Source organism: Hordeum vulgare, chromosome 7H, assembly GCF_904849725.1.
Source record: "Hordeum vulgare subsp. vulgare chromosome 7H, MorexV3_pseudomolecules_assembly, whole genome shotgun sequence".
NCBI classification, from domain to species: domain Eukaryota; kingdom Viridiplantae; phylum Streptophyta; class Magnoliopsida; order Poales; family Poaceae; genus Hordeum; species Hordeum vulgare.
In genome coordinates, this window is record NC_058524.1 from 624,118,156 (window position 1) to 624,132,864 (window position 14,709).

Below are 14,709 nucleotides of genomic sequence, written 5' to 3' on the forward strand. Positions count from 1 at the left end.
ATAATATCCCATCTAGTCAGCCTATACTTGGTCTTGACCTCATCACTCTGCCAGAAAAACCTAGACCGATAGAAATCCAACCTTTTTCGCACCCCAACTAGTACTTCAAAAAAGGATAGAAGAAACATTGGCATGCTTGATAGTACCGAATTAACAAGTACCAAACGTCCTCCATGGGATAAAAACTTGCCTTTCCAGCAGCTTAATTTTTTTGCAAATCGGTTTTCGATACATTTCCACTCCTTATTTGTCAACTTTCGGTGGTGGATAGGGATCCCTAAGTACGTGAAAGGTAAATTACCACTTTCACAGCCAAAAAGTTGATTATAAGTGAGTTGTTCTGCTTTTGCATTTCCAAAACATAATAGCTCACTTTTATTAAAATTAATCTTCAGCCTCGATAGTTGTTCAAATAAGCACAATATGAGTTTCATGTTTCTGGCCCTTTTAAGATTATGTTCTATGAAAAGGATCGTGTCATCTGCATACTGTAGAATAGAGACACCCCATCCACTAGATGTGGTACTAGTCCCCCTACAAGGTCTTTCTCATTAGCTCTCTTGATCATGAGTGCCAACATATCTGCAAGAATGTTAAATAAAATAAGTGACATAGGGTCACCTTGTCTAAGACCCCTTAGTGTATGAAAGAAATGACCCACATCATCATTTACTTTAATACCAACACTTCCTTTTTTTGTAAAACAACCAATATGCTTACGCCATATCTCACCAAACCCCTTCATACGCAGGGTTTGTTGCAGAAAAGACCATTTCACTTTGTGGTATGCTTTTTCAAAATCTACTTTGAATATCACTCTGTCAAGTTTCTTGGAGTGCATCTCATGCAAAGTCTCATGTAAGACCACGACCCCTTCAAGAATGTTACGTCCAGGCATAAAGGCCGTCTGCGTAGATTGCAGCACTGAATGGGCCATCTTAGTTAGCCTATCCATTCCCACCTTTGTGAAAATTTTCAAGCTAACGTTTAACAGACAAATAGGACGAAATTGTTCAATCCGCGTAGCACCCTCATTCTTTGGTAACAACGTAATGGTACCAAAATTCAGGTGAAAGAGTTGTAAGTGTCCACAGAACAGATCATGAAACATCGACATAAGGTCTTTCTTGATAATATGCCAACACTTCTTATAAAACTCAGCTGGAAACCCATCTGGACCGGGAGCTTTTCCGTTCTTCATACCCTCAATAGCCTATAACACCTCTTTCTCCAAAAATGGAGCGGATAAACACTCATTATCGGCCTGTCCGACTTGAGGAATATCCTCTACCCATGCTCATCCATAGACACAAAACTATGATCCGGAGCATCAAACAACTGTTTATAATAGTTTGAGATATACAATTTTAGATTCTCATGACCTACTATTGTACCCTCATCTTGCTCAAGCTGCAAAATCATATTTTTCCTATGTTTGCCATTTGCAATTAAGTGGAAAAATTTGGTGTTATTGTCCTCATGGACTATTGCCCTTACTTTGGCTCTAAGTGCACATTTCATTTCCTCCTCCCGAAGGAGGACTCGTACTCTTTGTTCAGCCTCGTTCTTCGAAGACCGTTCATTTTCATCCAACAGACAGGTCTCTGCCTTACAATCCAGATCATCTATAAGTTTGAGAAGTTTGTCTTGCTCATCCTTATAGATCCCAGAGACATTCTTAGCCCAACCTCTTCAAAATTGTCTAAGATGTCGGATCTTGTTTTGCCATATGTCCAGGATTAACTTCCCACCCACTTCCTTGTTCCATTTCCTAGCAATCATGTCCATAAAGCCCTCACGTGTGAACCAACTGGATTCAAAGGAGAAACCATCTTTTTTCCCCATGTGAGTGGCATTACCAGAGTCTAGCAAAAGTGGAGTGTGGTCAGATATCGTCGTTTGAAGTGCACATACCGTAACTACGAGGAACTTCTGTTCCCAATCAATGCTAGTAAGCACCCTGTCCAACTTTTCAAAAGTCTGGTTTTGTAGAGAATTCGCCCACGTATACTTCCTACCTGAGAGATCAACCTCCGTGAGGTCCAGGCTCTCTATAATTGTGTTGAACATAAATGGCCATCTGCCATCGAAATTATCATTGTTTTTTTCATCAGCACGCCTAATGATATTGAAGTCACCCCTACCAACAATGGTAATTTCTCATCACTAATTCGAACCAGATGAGCAAGAAAGTCGGGTTTATGCTCCGTCTGAACTGCACCATAAACAGCAACAAGAGCCCATTGAAACACATCTCCCTTGGATCGAATCCTAAATTTGACCGTAAACTCCCCCAACACCACTTCTCGCACTTGAAGGGTGTCGCAACGTACTCCAAGTAAGATCCCACCGGACCTTCCTCTTGGAGTAAGACAGTGCCATTCAAAATCAACTCCTGTTGACAAAGAGCTTAGGAACTGCGATGTTAAATTATCCCGCCCTGTCTCCATCAGCACGATAAAATCTAGATTATGCTCTAAAGTCGCCTCGGCTAGGAACCTAATTTTAGCCAAGTCTCTTAGACCTCTGCTATTCCAAAAAATTCCTCTCATGTTTCATCATAGAGTTTTTTTGCAGTCTTAAATCTAGCACTTCTACGCACTGCAGAAACCGGATAGACTTTCCGTTTCCAAGTCTGTTTTGGCTTTTCAGAAGCAAACACCTGATCCATATAACCAGGTATTTCTGTGCCAACATCACTAAGTTGTCCATTGTGTGGGCATGGATCATGAAGATCATCCTCTCCCTCCACTAGAGCATCGGTTGGGACTAAATTTTCACAAAGCAAATTCAGCCCCCCCTAGTTTAGTAATCTCAGAATCGTTCATTGATTGCACTACAGCTAAGTTCCGAATAATATCTAAAGCCCTATCGACTTCTAGGTCTAGTAGGTCATTAATAGATTTCAAAACTTCTTTACTTGTGTTACCCAAGGTAACCCCAACAGAAACAACATTATCTATAATTTCATGCGGTGAAAAATGAAGAATGGAATGCTCTGTGTTAATTGACAAACCTGTCGAATTTTGAGCATCCTTCATTTTTGCTACCCGCATTGCACGACCCATCTGCAAGACATCCGCATCTGGCTGAGTCTGGATCGCTGACTGGACCTTCTATCCAGAGTCATTGGATTCAGAATCCCACCAAATGTTATAACTTCGTCAACAGAGAACTGTACAGAATCTTGCTCGGTTGCCGCCACTTGAGCACTATCTGTATCCACCTTGGACACCAAGTCTGATCCATCCACTAGGACCGAAGCAGCAGTCTTAGGAGAGAAAGGGCTGGCATGCACACCTCCTTCCAGTCCGACGTTGTCCAGGGTACTTTCGTCAGGATCGAAAGTAGTGGATATGCAGCCACCCTCGATCGCCACGTTGCCAACCGATTTGGCTCCAGCCAGATACGCCCCCAAGGACACAGCCGGTAATACCTGCTTGGGCTGCGACATAGTAAGATCCGCCTTACTCTGTGGTTTCTTCCCTGGGAACCTTGGCAGCCTAGACCAAAGCTGGCCCTCTTTGTCCCCCCCCCCCCCCGTGCTCCACCAACCCTAGGTGGCGTAGAGTTGGGTTCGAAAGAACCAAATCTCAGCTCGTCCGTAGGTGCATTAGGCGAGCGGGTACCCCATGTACATGTACTAAGCGGAGACTGTGGGTGGTTCACCTCCTTAGCATTCTCAGGCGGTTGATGATGCTTTTCTGACTCCCTTGAACTAGCAGCATCATCTCCATCTGTCATATGGACGTCCTTGACCGTCCCGCCCTCATCAAACAGTGAAGGACTCTCAATCTCGAGTTGGAGAGTATGTCGTATTCCCGCATGAGTCCATACGACCTCATCCGGAACTAGCTCAATATCAATCACACTAACCAGCAGCCTCGCAACACCTTTAACTCTAGTGAACACCATGTCCACTTCCTCTGTTTTGCCAATGAGCGACCCCAAGCTCCAAGTAACCAGAAAGTCATTGATCGCCCTGGATGGAGCTCCCGTGAAGCGAACCCAAATCTGGGGTAGAGGCACTCCTTGTGGCTCCTCGCTTTTCCATGCATCAAACTCAAGCACACAACTGGTACTATGCACTCTGCACATGCCAAACTTGAGCAAGGGAGCCAAATCCTCTTTGGTAGGAAAAACCACCTTGAATACATTTTCTGCAATCAACACTGGTTCCCACTGAATGTTGAGGATACCAGCTTCTTTAGCTGCTGCACCACCTGCTCAACAGTCATTACCACGTGCCACGGTAACAGTGCTAGTGAAACATGCATCCGATGTGTGAACTGTTGCCGTAGCAGCCGGCGACTCAAAGAACATCAATTCTTGACAACAAACACCATATATGGTCATCACCCGCATTTGTCCAATAGTAAGAGGGCACTTAGCCGAACCATGCTTCGGCTTCAAACAAAACTCACAAAGCTCGGCCTTGCATTCAGAGACAAAGTGACCCGTCTCACTGCACCAATAACACGTCATCTTCTCTTTTTTGCGCGCCCATTTGAAGGGTCGATCACCTCCACCCTCCTTGGCAATAGCAATGTTCTGATCAACCGGAATAGGATCAGCCACATCCTTGACCGCCTCCTTCACCGTTGCCTTGTTCGGTTCATCTTTATTTGTCGGTGTATCGTGAGCAGGTTTCATATAAATGCACTCAAAAGGGAAACACCAACCATCACTCTGAATATTTTCTACTTTTGATGCAAGGACCCCCTCAACGACGACCAGCGCCGCGTGACCATTCCCCTGGAGCTCCAGAACAACGAGATTGTCGTCTTGACCGGGGCGCTACTATGAGCCGCCGGCCGGCAACCAGGCACGCGCGCGTGGCGATTGTCTCAACGACTATCATTTCCAGGTGGTCCTGCTGTCCACTGAGACACTGACAGAGGAAGACACACTCGGCTTCTCTCGTCGGCAACCGAAGAATGGAGCGAGATCGTCATCTCAATGCCCTTCATACGTCACATGACTATATCTCCATCTATGAAGTATTTTCAACCTACTATCACTCCGATCATCTTGATTGGAATTCACTCTACTGGCTTATATGTCGTTGATGATGCTTGTGTAGTCAAGTTTGATTTGGATAGGCAGAGGATGGCGCTGATAGAGCACCTTTTTTGCAGTTATGCCAGCTGAAGATGGTGGCCTTGGATTAATTTTTGTGTCAGGTTTTCGGGCACAACTATGGAAGAGGAAAGCTGGTGATCATAGTAGTAACGATGATGCCATATGGGTTCTGGGAAGAACCGTTGAACTGGTGATCATAATCGTTCGTTGCAATACATGACGATTTGTGGTCATAAGTACCTATTGTCACTTGTAAGGACATCTCACTGGGTCTTTATGGTTCATCTCCAGTTAATGATGTTTAAGGGACTTTACAATAGTGGCAGGGCAAGGGATATATATCAACATCTATCATGCATTCCCAATTTTCTATGATGTCGGTATAATAGCATGTTTTTTACACAATCATTTTCCAGCGTAACAGTATAGTTACACTTACATATATTCAATAATTGCTTCCTGAAATGCGTGTCACAATCCTTTTGGCCACTTCTTATTTCAGGTCCAAGTTTGATAAAAAATATAAGGAAACTCAGTAAACCTGGACAGAGGGACTAGTTTTGTAAGAGCATCTCCAACAGACGTCCGGACGCGAACGTCGAAGTAGCGTTTTAACGCGCGTGCGTGTGGTAGTTTTTTCAGACGCTACAAAATTTAGCGCGCCGCAGTAACGCTTTAACGGGCGTCGTAAAAACACTGCACACACCTAAACATACACACAATAAAATCAACAAAAATAGTTCATCGGCAAACATTAAAATTCAAATTCAAGCTAACAAGTAAATTCAAATTCATATAACATGCTAATAAAATAAAAAATACAACTAGACTACTCCTCCATCTAGGTGGTGTAGTCCGACAACGTAATTTTTTCAAGTTGTGAACCTGTCGGTTCATCTAACTGTCCCATTGTAACCCTTGGTATGTTGGTAACGCCGTTGGTGATGGACATAGTGGAGGCGAAAAGTTCGACCACATATGAGATGGTTTCTGGTGGGATATGCATGCCGGTAAACGCTGTGGTGTCCGAATAGGCCAATGAGTTTCGCCCAATCTTACCTACTAATAAAGCAAATAGTGCTTCTTCCGTACGTCATTCAAATTGCCCTTAAAGTTGACTAAAATTACCCACCAATGCCACCTATAAGTTATAAAAACGTTTCAAACAGGAAAATTACCGGACTGGGCCGGCCCATGTAGGCACCTCCTATATTACGCTCTGGGTGTTGGAAAAAGATGCAGCACATTTGTTTGGGCCGGCCCATGCGTGGGCGCCTTTTTTTTTTAGTTTAGTTTTTTTATTTTTCTTTTCAGTTCCATTTTGTTTTTCTACTTTAAATAATTTAGAACTTCAAACAACTTTTCTCAATTTTAAGAAACTGAGAATTTTGAAACAAAATATTCAGAAAAACATATTTCTTTGAGAATTCAAAAACTACTCAGGAGTTTTCAAAAAAAATTACATATAAAAACATGTTTAAACTTTGAGAAAATGTCCATAAAATAAAAAAGTCAATGATTTTAAACAAAAGTGCGTGTAAAAATCTTAAAAACAGTGCGTGCCTCTGTTTTTAGTCTCATTTTTTATTTTCATTTTTCTGTTCCATTTTTTTGTTTAAATAATTTAGAACTTTGAAAAACTTTTCAATTTACAAAACTGGGAATTTTGAAATAAAAGTTTGAAGAAAATATAAAATGTTTGTGAATTCAAAAAATGCTCAGGATTTTTGTAAAAATATTCGCATATTCAGAAAAATGTTCATAATTTTGAGAACAATGTTGGTGAAAACAATAAAAGTCCATGATTTTGAAAAAAAGTTTGTGTGTTATTTTTTGAGTGCAATTGAAAAAAATGTTTGCTAATTCAAAAAATGTTCATGCATTTCAAGAAATGTCCTAAAATTTTAAAGACATAATATGATCAGCATCATTGAAGATTATAATTGTTTTTCTCCCGTTGCAACGCACGGGTCCTTTTGCTAGTTAATTTCAATGCTCGCCATGGATATTCAGGCAGATTTACTCTTTCAGGTTGGCAAGCTGCATTTGTTTTCCTTGATCCATACTGCTTTTCATTTCTTTGGGAGTTTTAGCTCCTACTATGATTTGTTAGGCTCTTACATAAAATTTTCAGGCTAATCGATAGTAACTTCTTACACCTGAATACCTAGTTCAGAAACTATGCATTTGATCATGTTTGATGTAGCAAATTTTAAGATTTTGTTTCGTATTGTTTTTCCAATCTTTTGTTTACACCCGGGAGTAGAAAAAACACCCTGCTTAGTTTAGACATTAACAATATTGTTTGTCCATTTTGGATTGCTATTCGCATAATCTGTGGGAAGTGAAGTCTGGCTGGGTCAGATGAAAGGCCTTTGAAAAGAGAAATTTAGTATAGTATGGGTAGGGGAGGTAGCATGCATCGCTGCTGCTGACCGGGGAGATTCAGAAACGAACACATGCATCTACATCAATGGCGTTAGTCGGCCACGTGCTTATTGACACCTTGTGGTCGTACTCCCTCCGTCCCAAAATTCTTGTCTTAGGTTTGTCTATAAATGAATGTATCAAAATACTAAAATATAACTAGATACATTCATATATAAACAAATTTAAGACAAGAATTTTGGGACGGAGGGAGTATTATTTATCATACTGATGTTTGACTTCGTTGGAACTTGGAAGTAAAAGCGTTAATTGCTGAGACGAATATCAGGTACATATAATTGAGGATAAAAAGCATTAAGTAATATAGCAAATTAGGCTTCCAATAAAAAAGAAAACACAAAAACAGGGGCATTCAAAGAATTGAACTCAGGACCACTCCCACCCAAAGCGAGATTCCTACCACTAGACCAAATGCCCTTTAATATTACTATGTCTACAAGGCTGTTCATATATGTTTTATACAAATATTTTTCATGATGAATTTATTGATACAGTATTGGTATTGTAGAAATTGATGTTTTTTCTATAAAATCAGTCTAACAAATAAGGGTTTGACTCATTAAAAGATAATACATCTTAAATTTTAGCGTAGAGGGGGTATGTAATCTACATGGGCTGACCAACCTAACCGAGTACTTTTTTTTAAAAAAAATGAAGGATATACCCCGACCTCTACATCATGATGATGCATCAACCATTTTATTAATTACTTTACAAAGACGTAAGCCTGAAGCCATCATCTTGGCAACACATGTCGCTACTCCTATCCCCTTGATGAAGGGGTGCCGAATGTCCGAGCTGGATACCAAACAAACATCGCACCAAAGCCTAACATCTAAAGCCGGATGCCCTAGCCAAGCTACAATGTCGGGACTGGGTCACACACCAACCTGACACACTCTCATAGAGCGCCGCCACCGTCTTCATGTAAGGGAACGTTGCATGGGAAACAAAAATTTCCTACGCATACATAAGATCTATCCATGGTGATGACCATCTACGAGAGGAGAGATCGGATCCACATACCCTGGTAGATCGCTAAGCGAAAGCGTATATAACGCGGTTGATGTAGTCGAACATCTACGCGATCCAAATCGCAGTCCGTCTCGCGATCTCATCACGATCCGTCCCGCGATCCCATCACGATCCGTCCCGATCTAGTGCGGAACAGGCGACACCTCCGCGTTCAGCACACGTACAACTCGATGACGATCTCCGCCTTCTTGATCCAGCAAGAGGGGGCAGAGAGGTAGATGAGTTATCCGACAGCACGGCGACATGGTTTAGGTGGTGGTGAAGAACAATCTCTGCAGGGCTTCGCCAAGCACAACGAAAACTATGACAGAGAATGAACTAGAGGGGTGGAGTTGCCGGCACACGGCTTGGGAAAATCTTGATGTGTTCCGGGTGCTAGCCCTACCCCTCTATTTATATGTTGAGCCGTGGGGTCGCTTCTTGGAGAAAGAGCCTCCTCAAAGTCGGTTTGACATGCAAGGCAAGAGTCCTCCTCGGACTCCAGGACCAGACGCCACGGTCCTTGGCGTCTGGCCCCAAACGCCAGGGTCTCTGGCGTCTGCCCCCATAGCTTTCACAAAACTCCTTTTGCACCTTCATAAAGCCTTGTGGGTTTACCCCTTGGTCCAAATAAAGTGTTCTTGTACCCGAACATTTCGGGAAACATCCGAAACCCTTTCGGAGACCAAACACTATTATCACATTTATCAATCTTTACCTCTGTACTATTCCAGAGCTCCTCGTGTGTCCTTGATCTTATCCGAAACTCCGAACAACCTTCAGTCACCAACATACATAACTCAATAATACTGAAACGTCATCGAACCTTAAGTGTGGAGACCCCGCCGGTTCAAGAACTATGCAGACATGACCGAGACACTCTCCGGTCAATAACCAATAGCAGGACCTGGATGCCATATTGGTTCCTACATATTCTACGAAGATCTTTATTGGTTGAACCTCTATGTCAAGGATTTAATTAATCCCGTATGTTATTCCTTTTGTCCATCAGTATGTTACTTGCTCGAGATTCGATCGTCGGACCTCTATACCTAGTTCAATCTCGTTACCGGCAAGTCTCTTTACTCGTTCCGTAATATAAGATCCCGTGTCTAAGTCCTTATTCACATCGCTTGCAAGGCTTGTCGTGATGTTGTATTACCGAGTGGGCCCTGAGATACCTCTCTGTCACACGGAGTGACAAATCCCAGTCTTGATTCACGCCAACCCAACAGACACCCTCGGAGATACCTCTGGCGTACCTTTATAATCATCCAGTTACGTTGTGACGTTGGTTACACACAAGGCATTCCTCCGGTGTTCGGGAGTTGCATGATCTTATGGTCATAAGAACAGATACTTGACATAATTGAACTTCTATCCACTATCCTGTCATTTGAATATTCAATAAATCCAATAGTTTCAAATCCTAGTCAAACTTAATTAAACTCAAACATCAAAAGCAAGTTTTAATTAATCATATTTAATTAATTAACATTTCAAAAATATATTTTTTGGATGTCATATATGAATGCAACATCAGGTCCTTTTGAAAAAAAAAAGACTTTCTTTATTTGACATTTTCTAAATTTTCTTCCCTATTTGCCCCTAGAAATATACATTATATTTTCATTATGTGACACGACCTCTTTATTTTGTTCCCTGTTTAACACTTACGTTCAATTTGTCCACTAAAGCTGTCAAGCGTGACATGAAAAGTCGCTTTTACCTCTCATGTAGATAGCTCACGTATGTATATACAAGCAGCGGTATTTGAGACCTAAGCTAATATCTCTCCTGTATACTTTCCTTTTTAGTTTTTATTTATACTCGCCCAAATAGTTTCTTTATTGTTCTTAACATGAGGGAAAAACTGTCTTCTCATTTATCACTTAACGGCATTGATAAGTAAAATGGATGGAAGTGTCGTATAAGGGACCAAATTTAGTGTTAGTATGAAATAGGAAACAAAATGTATTTCTGACCAAATAGGGAAATATATTTTAAGAAAGGGTCAAATGCGAAATTCTCTTTAAGAAAAACTGTCTTCATAGAAGATCCCTCTCCCACTCACTAGTTCCTCCCGAGGAGTAGATTTATCCCCAACCATAACCCTAGATCCCCTTCTTCTTCCAACCCGACTGCCATGGTCCTCCCGGTGCCGCCTTCCATCCCCATCCCCGATGAGCTCTTGGAGGAGATCTTTCTCCGCCTGCCCTCCCTAGACATGCTCGCCTGCGCCTCCGCCACCTGCACCTCCTTCTGCCGCGTCATCAAAGGGCGTCCCTTCCGCCGCCGCTTTCGCGAGCTGCATCGGCCTCCCCTCCTCGGCTTCATGGATGCGGCTGGATTCCAGCCCGCACAGGCGCCGCACACCTCCGCCCCGCTCGCCGGCACCCTTGGACCGTGCGTCGCGGATTTCTCCTTCATCCCGGCCGTTGCTTCTTCTTCATCCTATGTCCCGCTAGACAAGGAAGGGCCCCGCTGGCGCCCACGTGACGCCCGCGGCGGCCGTGTCCTCCTCGATTGGATCTCCCTCCAAGCCCGCGTCATCAACAGTGGAGTTACTCTACAGAAGGCTTCGTAGTAAGCATCCTCATGGATAGTTCGGAGCTTGTTGACTTCCGCGACAATCGTCGCCGCTTCGCATGGAGAAAAAGGGGTCGATGCAATGCCGCTGACTTTCACCTTGCCGTCTGTGACCCTCTATCCAGCAGATATGTGTTGCTTCCAACCATACCCGAGGACCTGGCCGCCCAGCCGCAGGATCACCTACGGGAATTCCAGCCCATGCTTGCCCCCAAAACTAGCAACGACGATGAGGAGGATCCCTTCAATGTGATATGCATAGCAAGATACTGGACAAAACTCGTCCTCTTTGTCTTCCAGTCCATAACTATGCAATGGTGTGTGATCGAGTCCCGTGTCCTCCCTTTTTTGAATGGCATGTCATGTTTTGACTGTGTACGAGACTGCTTCTACTGGACCCATCTTCGATTTTGGAGTGACCATTTGATGGTATTGGACACACGCACTTTGAAGTTTTCAACCATCAATTTTCTCACAGGCTACCATTTGCAGCTGAGAGACATTGATCAAAGCATTGATCATCGGTGTCCAAATGTAATCGTTGAGGGTAGGGAAGGAGCCATTGAGATGTTTTATTTTGTCTACCAACACGAGTCCTATTTTCTACACCATACTTCTCTGGAGGATAATTCTCATGAATGGAAGTTGGAGAAGGTCGTAGAGCTACCTGGGCAGTATCATGCCTATTCCATTTTGACACTGGGTGCGGCTGAGGGATTCTTGTTCTTCCAAGGTGGTCCGCTTGGCATTGAGTTTGGGAATGTTGTTTGTTACTCAATGGATATCAAAACTTATGAAATTACCAAGGTCTGTACAAAGATGGTGAATTTCTCTGATCGCAGACGTGCCATCCCGTACTTTAGTTTCCCACGACTGTTATCTGAACCAGCTCTTTGATCCATTGGTAAGCCTAATCATATGTATTTTTTGTCATTGAGTACATAATTTGCTTGTTCTAGTCAAATTTTTATATATAGACATAGTAGTGCTATTGTGCTTGATTGCCTTTTGAAACTGGCTAGGTGAAGCAGCCAATTCATGGTTTGGTTTGGCATGTATGTTTAACAATTATGTCTTAGGAGGGCCTCGGTTAGTGAAAATAAAAAGAATACATACTAGTTTGGAAAGCTAATATTTGTTTCTCCATATTTTAGGAGAGAAAATGGCTTACATGCGTGCATCATCATACGGTACATCTTTAGTACGTCATATTCTGCACTTACACAAGAATGTTCAAACCAAGAATGTTGCATAACCAGAAGTTGATGTTTGAACGCTCCTAGTTATCTATTTATGAGCTTTCCTTATTTAACATATCATGTCTCCTAAATAGATAGGGTCACCTATTATGGTCTGCTATTTTTTATGTATATTGCTTCCAAACTCCAATAAGATGGATCTAGGATACTTGCGGTGGCATGAATAAGCAAATTTAGATCAGTTTTTCCAAACGCTTAAGGGTCTCAGACAGGGGGTCCTATATCTCCTATTTTGTTCAACATTATCGCAGATATGTTGGCAATAATGATAGGGAGGGCTAAAGAGGAAGACCTTGTGGGTGGACTTGTGCCACATGTAGTTGATGGTAGAGTGTCCATCCTACAATATGCTGATGACACAATTCTCTTTATGGAGCATGATGTGGAGAAAACCAGAAACATGAAACTCATTTTATGCTTATTCGAACAACTATCTGGGTTGAAGATAAACTTCAATAAAAGTGATTTGTTATGCTTCAGAAAGGCCAGATATGAACAAGATACTTACAAAAAACTGTTCGGGAATTTACCTTTCAGTTATTTGGGTATTCCTATTCACCACCGTAAGCTAATGAATAAGGAGTGGAAATGTATCGAGGATCATTTTGAAAAAGTTAAGCTGCTTGAAGGGCAGACTATTATCCTATAGGGGTAGGCTCATATACTCACTGTTAACGAGTATGCCAATGTTCGTCCTATCTTTTTTCGAGATACCGGTTGGGGTGCAAAAAAAATTCAATCGATCTCATTTCTTTTGGCAGATTTATGAGAGCAGGAGAAAGTATCGGCTTACTAGATGGGGACATCATCTGTAGACCGAAGGAGCAAGGGGGCTTAGGAATTGAGAATTTTGAGGTTAAAAACAGATGCTTGCTTAGAAAGTGGCGGTACAGATTGTCTGTGGAAAATGAAGACATGTGGGTACAAATTCGAACGAATAAATACCTACAAAATAAGACCTTAGCCCAGGTTACAGCAAGACTAAACGATTCGCCGTTTTGGAAGGGCTTGATGAGGACGAAAACTGCCTTTTTCCAAAGAACAGAGATTATCATTGAAAACGATGAGTCGACGAGATTCTGGGAGGATACGTGTTTAGCGGAGACGCCTCTCGCTAACCAGTATCCACAACTATATAATATTGTCCAACTTAGAGAAGCTTACGTTGCTACAGTATTCCGGTATGTGCCTCTAAATATTTAATTTCGAAGGTCTTTGGTTGGAGATGGATGGAATGAGTGGCTGCATCTTGTCAGACGGTTCATGGACATCAATCTCTCTGATTTGCCAGATAGTGTTCATTGGACGTTGAGCAGGAATGACATTTTTTCGATTAAATTTGTGTAACTTGATCTCATAGATATGGGGCCTATACCCAAGGCAATTCATATTTGGAAGGTCAAAGTCCCGTTAAGAATAAAGGTTTTTATGTGGTTTGTCCACAAAGAAGTTATTCTAACAAAGGACAATTTGGCAAAACGTAATTGGGCATGTAGTCAAAGATGCAGCTTTTGTGATAACAACGAGACTATCAAGCACCTCTTTTTGGAATGTCCAATGGCTAGGATACTGTGGCGTTCGCTCCATATAGCCTTTAATATCAACTCTCCTAATAATATACATGTTATTCGGGGCGTGGTTAAAAGGGGTTGAGACAATCACTGCAAAGCATATATGGTTGGGAGTATGTGCATTACTTTGAGCTATATGGAACTGCAGGAATGATTTGGTGTTTAACAGACAAAGTTCTATTAACTTTTTGCAGGTAATCTAGAGGGCTGCCATGATCCGTATGTGGTCGTTACTCACTCCTACGGAAGCCAGGGAGCCTTTGATTACTGGCTGTGCCCGTTGGAAGATGGTAGCTCGGGGTATCTTCAACCGGTTTGGATGACGGTCCAGTAATAGGGTAGGTGGTTAGTCACCTAGGCCTATTTCAGCCAGTTGTGGCTTGTGGGGCGCTATGTATCTTTATTAATTGGATCCTATCTGTACTTCGTTGTGGACCTGTTTTGGATTTTGATAAATAAATGGATGTATGCGTCTATTGATGCAGAGGTCGAAGGTAATCCTCATTTTCTAAAAATAATGAATAAGCACCTTTTGTTCCATTATTCTTAAGTGATATTGTACTGTGCAATTTAGCGCATGCATCCTTCCCAAGAAATTGGGATAGGAAAGATTCCCATTGCATCAATTATGGTAGCTTTGAATTTCTAACTAAATACATGTCTGCAAATATGAGCTTGCTCTCTAGTTACTCTGGTCTTCCTTGGTCATACACCTGGTGTTTGATGACAAATGTTCAAGATGGTCT

At 42.2% G+C, this 14,709-nt stretch overlaps 1 pseudogene; it reads left to right on the forward strand.

The window, feature by feature from the left end:
• Window positions 1-10,478: 10,478 nt before the first annotated feature.
• LOC123410897 lies at window positions 10,479-14,461 on the forward strand (annotated as a pseudogene).
• Window positions 14,462-14,709: the final 248 nt, after the last annotated feature.